Source organism: Octopus sinensis, linkage group LG17 (assembly GCF_006345805.1).
Source record: "Octopus sinensis linkage group LG17, ASM634580v1, whole genome shotgun sequence".
Classification (NCBI taxonomy): Eukaryota; Metazoa; Mollusca; class Cephalopoda; order Octopoda; family Octopodidae; genus Octopus; species Octopus sinensis.
In genome coordinates this window covers 39,133,803-39,149,384 of record NC_043013.1, presented here as the reverse complement: position 1 = coordinate 39,149,384, position 15,582 = coordinate 39,133,803, and positions in this window count along the sequence as shown.

Below are 15,582 nucleotides of genomic sequence, written 5' to 3'. Positions count from 1 at the left end.
AGTCGGTTATGTTCTTCTGTAAAAGACAAAATATGTGTATTGGTGATATAAGTTCTAGATATTAAAACCTGACAACTCAGCTCAAACAACAAACCATATAATGGGATACAAATGTGCACAAATCAATACTTTTGAGAAAATATGATGAAAAACATGTATTTATGTGTGCGATTGCCCACTCTATCTATCTATCTATCTATCTATCTATCTATCTATCTATCTATCTATCTATCTATCTATCTATCTATCTACCTATCGAACTATCTATCTATGTGTCTATAAACATATGTGTATGTGTGTCTGTGCATGTATAAATGTGTGTTTGTGCGTGTGTGTGACAGAGAGAGAAGTAAATAAATGAATGGATACTCAGTTTAGATAAACAAGTATATTTTTATATCGTCAAACATTGATACACTAATATACTGTCCAACCATAGATAGATAGATAGATTGATAGATAGAGAGAGAGAGAGAGAGAGAGAGAGAGAGAGAGAGAGAGAGAGAGCGATTGATGGATTGATTGATTGATTGATAGATACATATTAGCAGCAAAAATATTCAGAATCGAATATTTATGTAGAAATTAATATTGTTATTATTATTGAAGTCGATACAAATAGTCCATAATAACAACATTATTAATATAGGTAGTTACAGGCGATATGCAGCTATAGAATTAAAATTATATTAATCAAAGGTCATGGTCTAAATGAGGGTTTTATAACTCTTATTTCTAGCCAGGTAGACATTTCAATGTGTCCTTTGATTTATATATATATATATTGCGGCTTTTTTCAATAAGTTTTATTCAACAAAAACAATAACAATATTTAAAAGAACATCTTTAAATGATTATGCTGGAACATATTCACCATCTACTTCAATTACTACTTCCCATTTGCTTGGCAGCCGGTCGGAATAATCATTTAAAGATGTTTTTGTTAAATGTTTCTCATTCATAAAAAACTAAAGCATAGAAAACGAACTTTTTTTCGAACAACGAAAAAAACAGAGAAACGAATCATGCAACATAAAGAAAATTCCGTTTATAAGTTGTCCCTTGTTTTATCTACTCCGCGTTTACGAAGGTAAGGACAAGACGCGACTTCGTTAAAACAATCCTTCTCGCAAAGCAAATGAAATAAAATTTGGGATTTTTTGCGGAGAGTGAAAGTAGTAACAAAAACAGGACAATGAGAACAAAACAGTAAAAACAAATAGTGAGGGCTGTTAAGCCAAGACGATGTGAATTGGTGAACGCTGGAAAAACGAGCTTTGAGAAGAGACACAAGACGTGCTTTTATCTGTCTCTTCTCAAAGCTCGTTGACTCAGACTGCTTTCTTCCAAATGTTAAACATGGAGAAGGATCTGTGATGACTTGGGGGGGGGGCTATATCTTGAAAATCCGCCGGCCCAGGGGTTTCCCTTCATAGCAAAATTAATAGTCATGACTGTTTAAGCTTTTTATCTAATCAAATACATCCTGTGGTTGCAAAACTGTTTCCGGAGGAAAAACGCAATCTTTCAGGATGATAATGCATCAATTCACACAGCTAAAGTTGTTACAGAATAGCACAAAAAACATTCTAGTGGAGTTGAACATCTTATCTGGCCACCATAGTCTCCAGATCTCAATATAATTGAAAATTTATGGTGCATTTAAAAAAAAAAAACATGTAAGAAGTCGATATCCTCCACCATCATCACTACAAGAACTGGAGATTGTTTTAGCTGAAGAATGGATAGAAATTCCTTTGGAAATAATTCAAACTTTGTATGAGTCCATACCTCGTAGAATTCAAGCTGTAATTACATCCAAAGGCAGTCCTAACCCATATTAAAATAAATTTGTTTGAAATTTTAAGGTGTTTCCATTATTTTGTCCAACCCCTGTATATATAACAGGGGTTGGACAAAATAACAACAACAACAACAACAACAACAACAACAGCAACAACAACAACGACGACGACGACGATGATGATGATGATGATGATGATGATAATAAATGCCATGATGCAGTACTAGGCAGTGGCTCTCGTGGCTTCTGATCTTAACTGATTGGAAGTGTTATCATGTACATTGTTTTGTCTTGGTATAAAAGATGGGCTATAGCAAATATTCTGCTCAATACCACAGATTTGCTTGTCAGTTGTTTGACCTTAACCAGTTGAGCATGTCCCTTAGTGGCTGACGATATGTGCATCTCTGATCATGAGTAGAAGTAGTAGGGGAGCATCATAGCCATGTGTTGAGAGGGATTCTTTGGGGTTTGAATAATTTACCTCTGAAACATGGGTGTTTCGTTCAACATCCTTAAACAACCCTTATTCAGGGACCTTTTGAGTGGGATGGGCTACTCAACCTGAAGAAAATTCTAACTGGGCCCCACCTGCAAGGTCATGTGCTGTTTATATTGATATGAGATCACCATGTCGCGCACACATGGTTGTGATGCATGTACCTAGCGTACCCTTATCAGACGGGTAGTCATAATGGGTATACTGGGCTTCGTATATTTTACCCCATGCACTGCTCTCTCACTCAATAATAACAACAACAACAATAATAATAATAATAATAATAATAATAATAATAATATAATAATAATAATAATAATAATAATAATAATCATAATAAAAGGACATGCCTCCTCATTGATATGACTGTCCCAATCGATATAAACGTATCTGTCAAGACCTACCAAAAACTGAGCAAATATAAAGATCTTAAAATAGAAATCAGCAAAATTGGAAGCTGAAGACTAGAACAATACCTGTTGTCATAGGTGACCTGGGAATGATAGCAAAAGGGGCTGATTGCTACCTAGCTCAGATACCAGGAAACCCAAAAATGGCAGGAATTCAAAAGATAGTGCTCATGGGAACTGCTCATATCCTACGCAAAATACTTTCTATATAATCTCAAGTTTTAAAGCAAACATAAATTTAGCATGGTTTTTTTAGACATTCACTAGTACAACACTAAGTACAAAACCAAATATATGGCACACTAGGCATAACACCAACATGAACTTCCAACTTGTTGTCTCTTGAGGTCTCTGGGTGAGACTTGGAGCCAACTTGTACAAATGTAAAGCAAAAGTCAAACATAGACTAATAATAATAATAATAATAATAATAATAATAATAATAATAATAATAATAATAATAATAATAATAATAATAATAACAACAATAAGGCAGTGAGATGGCAGACGCGTGAGCACCCCGGGCAAATGCTTAGCGGCATTTCGTCCATCTTTACGTTCTGAGTTCAAATTCCGCCGAGGTTGACTTTGCCTCATCTTTTCAGAGTCAATAAATTAAGAACCAGTTGAGTAGTGGGGAATCGATGTAATCGATTTAACTCTTCCCCAAAAATTTCAGGTCTTTTGCCTATAGTAGAAAGGATTATTATTATTATTATTATTATTATTAGTAGTAGTAGTAGTAGTAGTAGTAGTAGTGTAGTAGTAGTAGTAGTAGTAGTAGTAGTAGTAGTAGTAGTAGAAGCAGCAGCAGCAGTAGAAGCAGCAGCAGCAGCAGCAGCAGTAGAGCGAGGACGGGGAGGGGGACGAGGACTTCGAAAGTTTGGAAGGTAGATGAGAAGGAAGGCGACGACAAGGATATTCACCTTTTCCAGTTAATCCTCTAAGCTGATTAGGAGTCTGTGTGTGATTCACTGCGCAATCTGAAGAAACGTGTAGAATGTTTTCGAAGACCACACCCAGATTTTGAGTTGTAGAATACAAAGGAATTAAAACGCGTTGATTTGTAACATTCCTATGCACATTCTTCAACGGAAACCAATAGCCGTCGTGTCCTTAGATGTTCCGGTAGTTGTAGTGTTGCGGATTTTAATAAAATCGTTACGATATATTTTTCCTTGCACCACTGTATCTGTTGAATACAAAACAAGCAGAAACAGAATAAAACCTTTATATATAAAGCTGCAGTTGTCTGTGTATGGCAGGTTTGGTAGCCTTCAACTAACACTATCTTCTCCGAGACCCTGCGGCGCAAGTTGACCAAAATTGAGAGTATGATAGAAGAAGGCTTGCTCTTTCTTCCGTAGAAGAAAAAATTCAAATTGGACCATGTTAAGATCAAAACTTATTTACATCAAAAAGGTGCTTTTTTTCTATGAAAATCCCTATTTTTTACGATTTTTTTACTGCTGTGTCGCCATTTTTCGGTGTATTTGAACCAGAAAAATGTTCACTTAAAGAGTATAACAAGGTACATAATGCACAATTTTTACTTTTCGAAAATTCCAATTCTAAAGGGTCAAAAAGAAAACAAACCCGAGCAACGCCGGGCTATACTATTAGTAATTTTAAAACCTCATATGAAAGTTTGTTAAAATGCAGACTAAAAACAAGAGAAAACCTTGACTCGTTATTTTAAGAAAAAATAATGTTTTCTTTTTAATTTAATGGTAAAGAGAAGGGCTAAAGCAGCTATATGAAGGGATAAAAAAGAGGCATCGAGATCTGCTAAGAAAACAAAGAAGGAGGAGCAGAAGAAAGGAGAGAGAAAAAACAATCGTAGCTTTGTGAACAATCCCTATCAATATGCGAAACATCTATTTACTGAATGTAAAAGCGGAAAATTGGATTGCACGAAAGAAGAGCTCGAACAACATCTGAAAGAGACATACAGCGACTCTGATAGAAATGGATGAGCACTCCCAGAAATGCACGGACTGAAGAAACCACCTGAACCAAGAGTACCATTTGATTTGAGCGACATCAAACGGAAAGAAATGGATGAGTTCATAAGGAAAGCAAGAGCAAAAAGTGCACCAGGGAACGATGGAGTGAGCTACAAGACATACAAATATTGCCCGAAATTACGATTGCAGCTGTTTGCACTGATGAGAGAAATGTGGAAGAAGAAAGATATAGCGGAGCGATGGGGTATAGCCGAAGGTATCTATCTACCTAAAGAAAAAGAGGCAAAAACACTAGGCCAATTTAGACCGATTTCACTACTAAATACAGACGTAATTCGGTATAATTGCTAGACGAATCATAAGATTCGTACAGCATAACGGATACGTTAATGAAGCGATTCAAAAAGCAGGAATGCCCGGAATCCCTGGGTGCATAGAACACGCATTTTCCATCTGGGAAGCCATCAACTGTGCAAAATAAATTAAGAAAAACCTATATATTGTTTGGCTAGATCTTGCCAACGCTTATGGATCTGTTCCGCACGCAATAATAAAAACAACGATGGACTTCTTTTGGATTCCAAAAGATGTTCAACGAATGCTCATGTCGTACTACGACAACCTGAGGATGAGATTTACAGCAGGAAAGTTCACAACGGAGTGGCAACGGAGTGGCAACGGCTTGAAATAGGTATTGCAGCCGGATGCACGATATCAGTCATCTTATTCGTGATAGTCATGGAAATGCTACTCAGATCTACAAACTGTGAGAAAGCTGTTACAAAGACACCATTAAGGGCTTTTATGGACGACGTAACTATATTATCGGAAAGGAGAGAAGCAGCAGAGGGAACGTTAGAGCGGTTGGACGAACTGATAGGATGGGCAAGGATGAAATTCAAAGCCAAAAAATCTCGAAGCGTGGCTTTCGTGAAAGGAAGGCAAGAAGAAGTGAAATTCAGGATAGGAAGGGAAGACATACCAACGGTGAAAAAACAACCAGTAAAGAGTCTCGGCAGATGGTATAGAGATTTATTAAATGATAAGAAGCAAGGGAAAGAAACACACGAGTTAGTAGAACAAGGATTAAAGGCAATTGACAGAACAACGCTGCCTGGAAAATTCAAATGTTGGATACTGCAATTTGGGCTGTACCCAAAAATAATGTGGTCATTGCAAATGTACGAAATAGCCTCGAGTAGAGTAGAAAGGATAGAGCAAAGATGCAGTGTGTTTATCAGAAAATGGCTGGGTCTGCCGAAACCACTGAATATAACTGCACTATATGGAAACCCGTGCTGCAACTACCAATAACATCAATCGCCGAAGAATATAAGGCAGGAAAGGCAAGGACAGTAATGATGCTAAGGTATTCAAAAGATCAGAGCATCCGGGAAAACCCTCCAAAGGTACGAACATAGAGGAAATGGAAGGCGGAAGAGGCAGTAAACAGGGCGATTGGAAAACTAAAGCACGCAGATATAGTCGGAGCAACGCAAGAATCTAGAACCGGCCTAGGGTCGCAAAATTTCAGGCCATTTTGCAAGAGCAGTGTAAAAGAGATGAAAGAGGCAGTGGTATACGAAGTGAGAAAAGGGGGAAGAAGAAAGGCGAAATGTACATTTGGTGCAATGCAGTTAACAGGGACAGTGCCTGAGATGGGAGGAATATGTGATCAACCGCAGAATATCATGGAAGGAACTTTGGGCTTGGGAACAAGCAAGAACATCCTTCCTGATCAAGTCTACCTTCGACGTTCTACCCTCACCGGCGAACTTTGTCCGGTGGAACATAAAAAAAAACGATGAGTGTAGATGCGGAGAGAAAGCGACGGTTAGACATGTTCTGTCAAGTTGCAGACTAGCACTTGAAAGATATACATGGCGGCATAATCAAGTCCTCGGCGTCATAAGCGCAGCACTCAAGGAGAAGATCGAGAGGTACAATAGGAGAGAGTACCCAAAAGTAGAAAATCGCAGGAAAGTATACTTCCACCAGGCTACAAGTAAAGTATACGAGATAGACGAAAGATGGAAGGGATACTGGGAGGTGGCCACGGACTTGGAAAGACAAGTAATATTTCCACTAATAAAAACAACAAAAAGACCGGATTTAGTTCTATGGAACAGAGACCGGAGAATGGGAATTTTACTAGAACTGACAGTACCTTGGGAAGAGAAATCGGCAATGCAGAGGAACGAAAGGAGAAGAGGTATGAAAAGCTAATCGAAGAATGCAGAGAACAGGGATGGAATGTCGAATATTATCACCTGGCAGTGGGGGCTAGAGGCTTCATTGAAAAGAAAATGACAACGCTTTTCAAAAGAAGATTTGTTTTTTCTAGCCCCGAGCTGCGTAAACTAATAAGGAGAGTACAGGGGGCGGTCGAAAAAGCCAGCTTCTATATATGGCTGAAGCGGGAAGACCGAAAATGGCTTGAAAGTCATAAACATGCCGACGGGAAATACTATCATTAGGCGAGACAAGCTGACTGAATCAGCTTCGCTGACTGACAGGTGACGGCCGTTTAGAAAAAGCGCGGGCTAAGACTACGCGGCTTCACTAGTCAGTTAAGGTAAGACAGTGTCACGTGACAACTGGGGCTGCCTGCTGGAGCCTTGCGGCAGGTATTTAAAGGGAGAAATTTGACAAGACAGTCAGTCACCGGCTAACACTCGCTGACGATACATCGAAGAGACCAGGGAACAGAAGAAAGAAGACATGCACCCAACACCAAAGCTGAAGACACCTCCGAAAGGGGGGACCCCGCCACGTCAAAACGGTAGAGAAGTAGGGGCCGAAACCGGACGTGGTTCCTCCTGACGATGTCTTGAGCTAACTGGATCCTATAAAGGAGCTGTTGTCGTAGCAGACCACGAAACATTTGTGTCCCCATAGCATGCAAACATCGCGTGTGTCAGCGTATATGTGTTTGCAAGTATGTAAAAAATTTCGTTGGGGCAACAGAATCGAAGGCCCCTAACAAAGCATCAGTAGCGAGCCAACAAAAATCTATGCACCAAATGAAAAAAAAACAAAACTTTCTTTTATCGATACATTATAAATTGCCTCATATAATGTAGAAATGAAGAGACCTATCAGTTGAAGTAAACATGGTCTGACATGGTACAAAAAAATTGCAATAAAGGCATTCTGTTTTGAGAGTTTCCCGGCGACGACGGGATATTCAGCGAGAGAGTGTGTGTGTGTGTGCGCGCCTGTGCACGTGTGTGTATACGAGTTGTGTTCTTCGAAGATTTCCCCTGCCCCACTTCCGGTTATTGCAGGAAACGGAACTTGTACAGGTATAATCATACATGTCTCTACATGTCATTGTAAATTGTAGCTTTCTACTGGTATTCATTTGTCTTCTACGGCTGCTGAAGTGGACGAAGGTGTTATAATGGAGGCAATTGAATACAGATCAGTGATCAGGTTCTTATATTTGAAAGGTCGTACACCAAAAGAGACTTAGGACGAAAAAAGTTTATGGTGACGATATCCCATCATACGATGTAATCAAGCACTGGCATCGCCTGTTCAAATGTAGTCAGACATCGGTGGAAACTGCTCCTATTCCTGGACGACCACATTGTGCCATTGATGACGACACCATCCATAAAGTGGAAGCTGTCATTTTGGAAGAATGCCACATTACTATTCGGCAACTAACCTAAGAAGTGAAGATAAGTGTAGGGTCGGTGGAAAAAAATCCTTCAGGACCATTTGCATGTACTCTTTACTCTCTTGACTGCGGCCATGCTGGAGCACTGCCTTTAGTCAAGCAAATCGAACCCAGGACTTATTCTTTGTAAGCCTAGTGGGACGTAAACACACCAGCATCGGTTGTCAAGCAAAGTTGGGGGGACAAACACAGACACACAAATACACACACACATATATATACATATACATATATACGACGGGCTTCTTTCAGTTTCCGTCTACCAAATCCACTCACAAGGCTTTGGTCAGCCCGGGGCTATAGTAGAAGACACTTGCCCAAGGTGCCACACAGTGTGACCGAACCCGGAACCATGTGGTTGGTAAGCAAGCTACTTACCACACAGCCATTCCTGCGCCTACAATATGTGATACATGATGGTTTTATTGGAGGTGGTGTGGTAGTTAGGGCGAAATGTTATAAGGAGAAAGAGAGAGATGGGGGAGGGGGAGGGGGAGAGAGACAGACAGACAGAGAGAGACGGAGCCAACGTGAAATTTTGCGTTAAACTTGGAAAGTCTGCTACAAAGACATTGAGAATGCTTCGGCAAGCTTACAGCGATGAGGAAATGGGTCGTACGTAATGTTTCGCGTGGCAGGAGCGCTTCAAAAGCAAAAGGACGTCCCTGGAAGATATGATTACAGTTAACATACCAAAATCAAACACCAGTTGTTTAGACATAATTTTAACGGTTGGTAACAATTAAATATTAAGGAAGAAGAGAGGTAGTATATATATATTATATTACACGATATAAATTCATACATGTGTATATATATATATGTATATATATATATATATATACATGAAGAAACACTTATAATCACGCGATAGCGTGAGGTTTCTTCGTGTATATTTACTGGATTGATATTTCATTTGACCATCGGTTATTTAATCAATTAGAAATAAATGAAGTTGAAGAAAATAAGGTGCAGATTAGACTTCAACCGCTCTTGCGTACGTTTCTTGTCGTCGTATTTCTTTCAAGCGAATCATTCAAAAGGAACATATACTATTCATAACTTACATGTTAAAACATACTTGTGCAAGTTGAAAGATGTTTGAATCTTGTACACTGCAGTTTATGACCTACAATAATGAATAATATATATATATATATATATATATATATATTATATATATATATATATATATATATATATATATATATCGGAATAAGCACATAAATGTGAAACGAGGTGGAAAAAAGAGTACTCAAATACTAGAGGTAGAGTAATGTGCAGCAGAAATATAAAATAACAAAATTGTCCGACGTACGGGAACTTGAAACTCTGAGTAATAGCTCTCTTTATATTTCTGCTGCTTTTAAATAAAGTATATATATATAAGTGGAGGCGCAATGGCCCAGTGGTTAGGGCAGCGGACTCGCGGTCGTAGGATCGAGGTTTCGATTCCCAGACCGGGCGTTGTGAGTGTTTATTGAGCGAAAACACCTAAAAGCTCCACGAGGCTCCGGCAGGGATGGTGGTGATCCCTGCTTTTCTCTTTCACCACAACTTTCTCTCACTCTTACTTCCTGTTTCTGTTGTACCTGTATTTCAAGTGTCACGCTGAATATCCCCGAGAACTATGTTAAAGGTGCACGTGTCTGTGGAGTGCTCAGCCACTTACACGTTAATTTCACGAGCAGGCTGTTCCGTTGATTCGGATCAACCGGAACCCTCATCGTCGTAACCGACGGAGTGCTTAAGAGAGAAGAAGATATATATATATATATATATATATACATATATATATATACACACTAGAATGGCTAGACGAAAAAGCAGAGTAACTAAGAGACAGCTATATAAATAGAAATGCACATCTTACATAAAATCACAAACATATACTTATCGGAAAAACATACATAAATCTATCTATCTATCTATTTATACGTGTATGTATGTATGAATGTATGCATGCATGTATGTATGTATGTATGCATTATGTATGTATGCATGCATGCATACATACATAATGCATACATACATACATACATGCATGCATACATTCATACATACATACACATATAAATAGATAAATAGATAGATAGATAGATTTGTATGTATGTATGCATGCATGCATTATGTATGTATGCATGCATGCATGTATGTATGCATATATGTATGTATGTATGCATGCAGGAATGTATGCAAGCATGTATGTATGCAAGCATGTATGTATATATGTACGTACGTACGTATGTATGTATGTATATCCATATATACATACGGGCAAATACACTTATAATCACGCGATAGCGTGAGGTTTCTTCATGTATATTTACTGGATTGATATTTCATTTGACCATCGGTTATTTAATCAATTAGAAATAAATGAAGTTGAAGAAAATAAGTTGCAGATTAGACTTCAACCGCTCTTGCGTACGTTTCTTGTCGTCGTATTTCTTTCAAGCGAATCATTCAAAAGGAACATATACTATTCATAACTTACATGTTAAAACATACTTGTGCAAGTTGAAAGATGTTTGAATCTTGTACACTGCAGTTTATGACCTACAATAATGAATAATATATATATATATATATCGGAATAAGCACATAAATGTGAAACGAGGTGGAAAAAAGAGTACTCAAATACTAGAGGTAGAGTAATGTGCAGCAGAAATATAAAATAACAAAATTGTCCGACGTACGGGAACTTGAAACTCTGAGTAATAGCTCTCTTTATATTTCTGCTGCTTTTAAATAAAGTATATATATATATATATAAGTGGAGGCGCAATGGCCCAGTGGTTAGGGCAGCGGACTCGCGGTCGTAGGATCGAGGTTTCGATTCCCAGACCGGGCGTTGTGAGTGTTTATTGAGCGAAAACACCTAAAAGCTCCACGAGGCTCCGGCAGGGATGGTGGTGATCCCTGCTTTACTCTTTCACCACAACTTTCTCTCACTCTTACTTCCTGTTTCTGTTGTACCTGTATTTCAAGTGTCACGCTGAATATCCCGAGAACTATGTTAAAGGTGCACGTGTCTGTGGAGTGCTCAGCCACTTACACGTTAATTTCACGAGCAGGCTGTTCCGTTGATTCGGATCAACCGGAACCCTCATCGTCGTAACCGACGGAGTGCTTAAGAGAGAAGAAGATATATATATATATAATATATATATATATATATAATATATATATATATATATATATATATATATAATATATATATATATACATATATATACACACTAGAATGGCTAGACGAAAAAGCAGAGTAACTAAGAGACAGCTATATAAATAGAAATGCACATCTTACATAAAATCACAAACATATACTTATCGGAAAAACATACATAAATCTATCTATCTATCTATTTATACGTGTATGTATGTATGAATGTATGCATGCATGTATGTATGTATGTATGCATTATGTATGTATGCATGCATGCATACATACATAATGCATACATACATACATGCATGCATACATTCATACATACATACACATATAAATAGATAAATAGATAGATAGATAGATTTGTATGTATGTATGCATGCATGCATTATGTATGTATGCATGCATGCATGTATGTATGCATGTATGTATGTATGTATGCATGCAGGAATGTATGCAAGCATGTATGTATGCAAGCATGTATGTATATATGTACGTACGTACGTATGTATGTATGTATATCCATATATACATACGGGCAAATACACTTATAATCACGCGATAGCGTGAGGTTTCTTCATGTATATTTACTGGATTGATATTTCATTTGACCATCGGTTATTTAATCAATTAAAAATAAATGAAGTTGAAGAAAATAAGGTGCAGATTAGACTTCAACCGCTCTTGCGTACGTTTCTTGTCGTCGTATTTCTTTCAAGCGAATCATTCAAAAGGAACATATACTATTCATAACTTACATGTTAAAACATACTTGTGCAAGTTGAAAGATGTTTGAATCTTGTACACTGCAGTTTATGAGCTACAATAATGAATAAAATAGAAGAAATGCGTGGGTGCATGTGTATGTGTGTATATCTATCTATATATATAACTAATGTAGATAAAAATTTTTTCGAAAAAAATTTATCAATGGCCAGCATATCAAAAAATACCTTTAAAGGTTAAAATTATAGAAAGTAACCCCGAAATTGAGACCAATACGGTAATAACGGAATTTTTTAGAAATTTCTATCGGCTTGTTTCGAGACGCATAAATTATAATGGTTATTGACAATTTTGTCTTTTTTCGGCATATTTGGCATTAGAATTTTTCTTTTGCCCTTATTTTATAAGTTATCTATAATTTTTACCTTTAAATGTATTTTTTGATATGCTGGCCATTGATAAAATTTTTTTTCGGAAAAAATTTTATCCTACATTAGTTGTAAATTTAATAGTGTTCACTTCCGGATTCTCTCACTCTGTGAAAGTTTCTAGTTCGAATCACACGCGTCTCGAGATGTGCTGAAGATTTTCTATTTTGGATATATTTGGGGTACTTAGGTCTGCCCAGGACTTAGTTCTTGCTTTTTCCATTGGTATGAGTATTTCATTTATGTCTTACGTATTTATCGCTGAGGAGGGGAAAGTTCCTATGAATTAACCCCGAAATTGGAGCCAATACGGTAATAACGGAATTTTTAGAAATTTCTATTGGCTTGTTTCGAGACGCATAAATTATAATGGTTATTGACAATTTGTCTATTTTCGGCATATTTGGCATTAGAATTTTTCTTTTGCTCTTATTTTATAAGTTATATATATATGTGTGTGTGTGTGTGTGTGTGGTGTGTGTGTGTATGAGTATATATCTGTTTTGGCTAAACTGGCAAAATGACCATTCTTAAATACAACAACATATATATATATATATAATATATATATATATAAAATAAGGGCAAAAGAAAAATTCTAATGCCAAATATGCCGAAAATAGACAAATTATCAATAACCATTATAATTTAAGCGTCTCGAAACAAGCCGATAGAAATTTCTAAAAAATTCCGTTATTACGGCATTGGTCCCAATTTCAGAGTTAATTCATAAGAATTTTCTCCTCCTCAGCGATAAATACGTAAGACATAAATGAAATACTTACTCATACTAATGGAAAAAGCAAGCACTAAGTCCTGAGCAGACCTAAGTACCCCAAATATATCCAAAATAGAAAATTTTCAGCACATCTCGAGACACGTGTGATTCGAACTAGAAACTTTCACAGAGTGAGAGAGTCCGGAAGTGAACACTATTAAATTTACATCTAATGAAGGATAAAATTTTTTCGAAAAAAAATTTTATCAATGGCCAGCATATTAAAAAATACCTTTAAAGATTAACTTTATAAATAACTTATAAAATAAGGGCAAAACCTCTTAGAGGGTAAGAAAACAGACAAAGTACATGCTGTATTCACTTCAGCTTAGAAGTTACTAAGGTTTCAGGGAAAACCTGATAGAGTTCTAGCTTGTCACCGATTTTTGGGTCAGTTTTAATTTATAGTCATGTTTATCAAATCTTTGTATATCAAAATCTAAGACCAAAGAGCATTGTCTGATTAGGAAAGGGCTTGAGGGAGTTGACAGAATCATAGTGGGTATAGTCATAAAACTTGTCAAGATTAGTTTGAAGTAGTAATAAAATAACTGTCTATAATGAAGTTTGGTAAAGGAAGAACTTAAATCAAGGTATTAGTTATCAGTTAAAGGGGTAAGACTCTAATAAAACCAATAATGATAATACAGGGGAAATTTTACCATGGGCTACTATAGTTGAATGATTTAAACAATATTGTTATATTGTATAAAGATAAAATATAGGATTATCAAGAAAAATATTAAGAAGAATATCATAATCAAAAGGATTATTTTTTTAATACTTTTGAGTATATACCAAAATTTACAACAATAGAGGCAGAAAAAGAAATTACATAGAATTAGTCTAATAATTTATTCATAGGAGTGGCTGTGTGGTAAGTAGCTTGCTAACCAACCACATGGTTCCGGGTTCAGTTCCACTGCGTGGCATCTTGGGCAAGTGTCTTTTGCTATAGCCTCAAGCCGACCAAAGCCTTGTGAGTGGATTTGGTATACGGAAACTGAAAGAAGCCTGTCGTATATATGTATATATATATATATATATGTATGTGTGTGTGTGTGTGTATGTGTGTTTGTGTTTGTCCCCCAAGCATTGCTTGACAACCAATGCTGGTGTGTTTACGTCCCCATCACTTAGCGGTTCGGCAAAATAGACTGATAGAATAAGTACTGGGCTTACAAAGAATAAGTCCCGGGGTCGATTTGCTCGACTAAAGGCGGTGCTCCAGCATGGCCACAGTCAAATGACTGAAACAAGTAAAAGATTAAAAGAGATATACTTAAATATTTACTTATTATATGGTATTTATGAAGATTGATCGCTGGCATTTACTAAAGGAGTACTGGGGTGATAGAACATGCTAACTATATATTAGATATAATCTAAGAGGTATAATATAAGTTGTAAAGCTACCGGTGTTGTTATGTGTAAGCTAATATAAATATCTAAGGGTACAAAAAATAGATTTAATTTCATAAAGGCTATTATAAAATAATAATATGATCAGGTAGAGTATAACATCATAGAAGGGAATATATAGCTTAATTACTAAAACCATGGGGAAGCAAAATATATCTTATTATCATCAATAGAAAAAAGATTATAGAGAAATTGTTTATTAATTCAATTATTTATTAGGTGGTATCTATAAAGACTGATATCAGGTATTAACTAGAGGAATACTAATGGGGCTACAGAACATGCTAACTATATATTAATAACTAGCAGTATAACCCGGGATTAAGTTACGATTATTAAGCTAATCAAGTTCTTTATTTCAAACCAAACTAAGTAATATAGACGTCAAATTTGAGCGAAATCCGTTGAAATTAGTTATATATATATATTATATATATATATATATATATATATATAATATAATATAATATAATATAAATATATATGGGCAACAGACACGAACACACATACACACACGTACGTACGTACACCTATTGCATGTTTTGTGCACGCATACATGTTCATAAACAGAAATGAATGGAAAAACTGTTGTTAATTTGTAGATTAACACTCGCACGATTTTCACTAAGAAAAAATCGTTTTTTTTTTTTTTTTGCGCGCGGAATCAACTACTCTGGCCTCAAAACCCTTT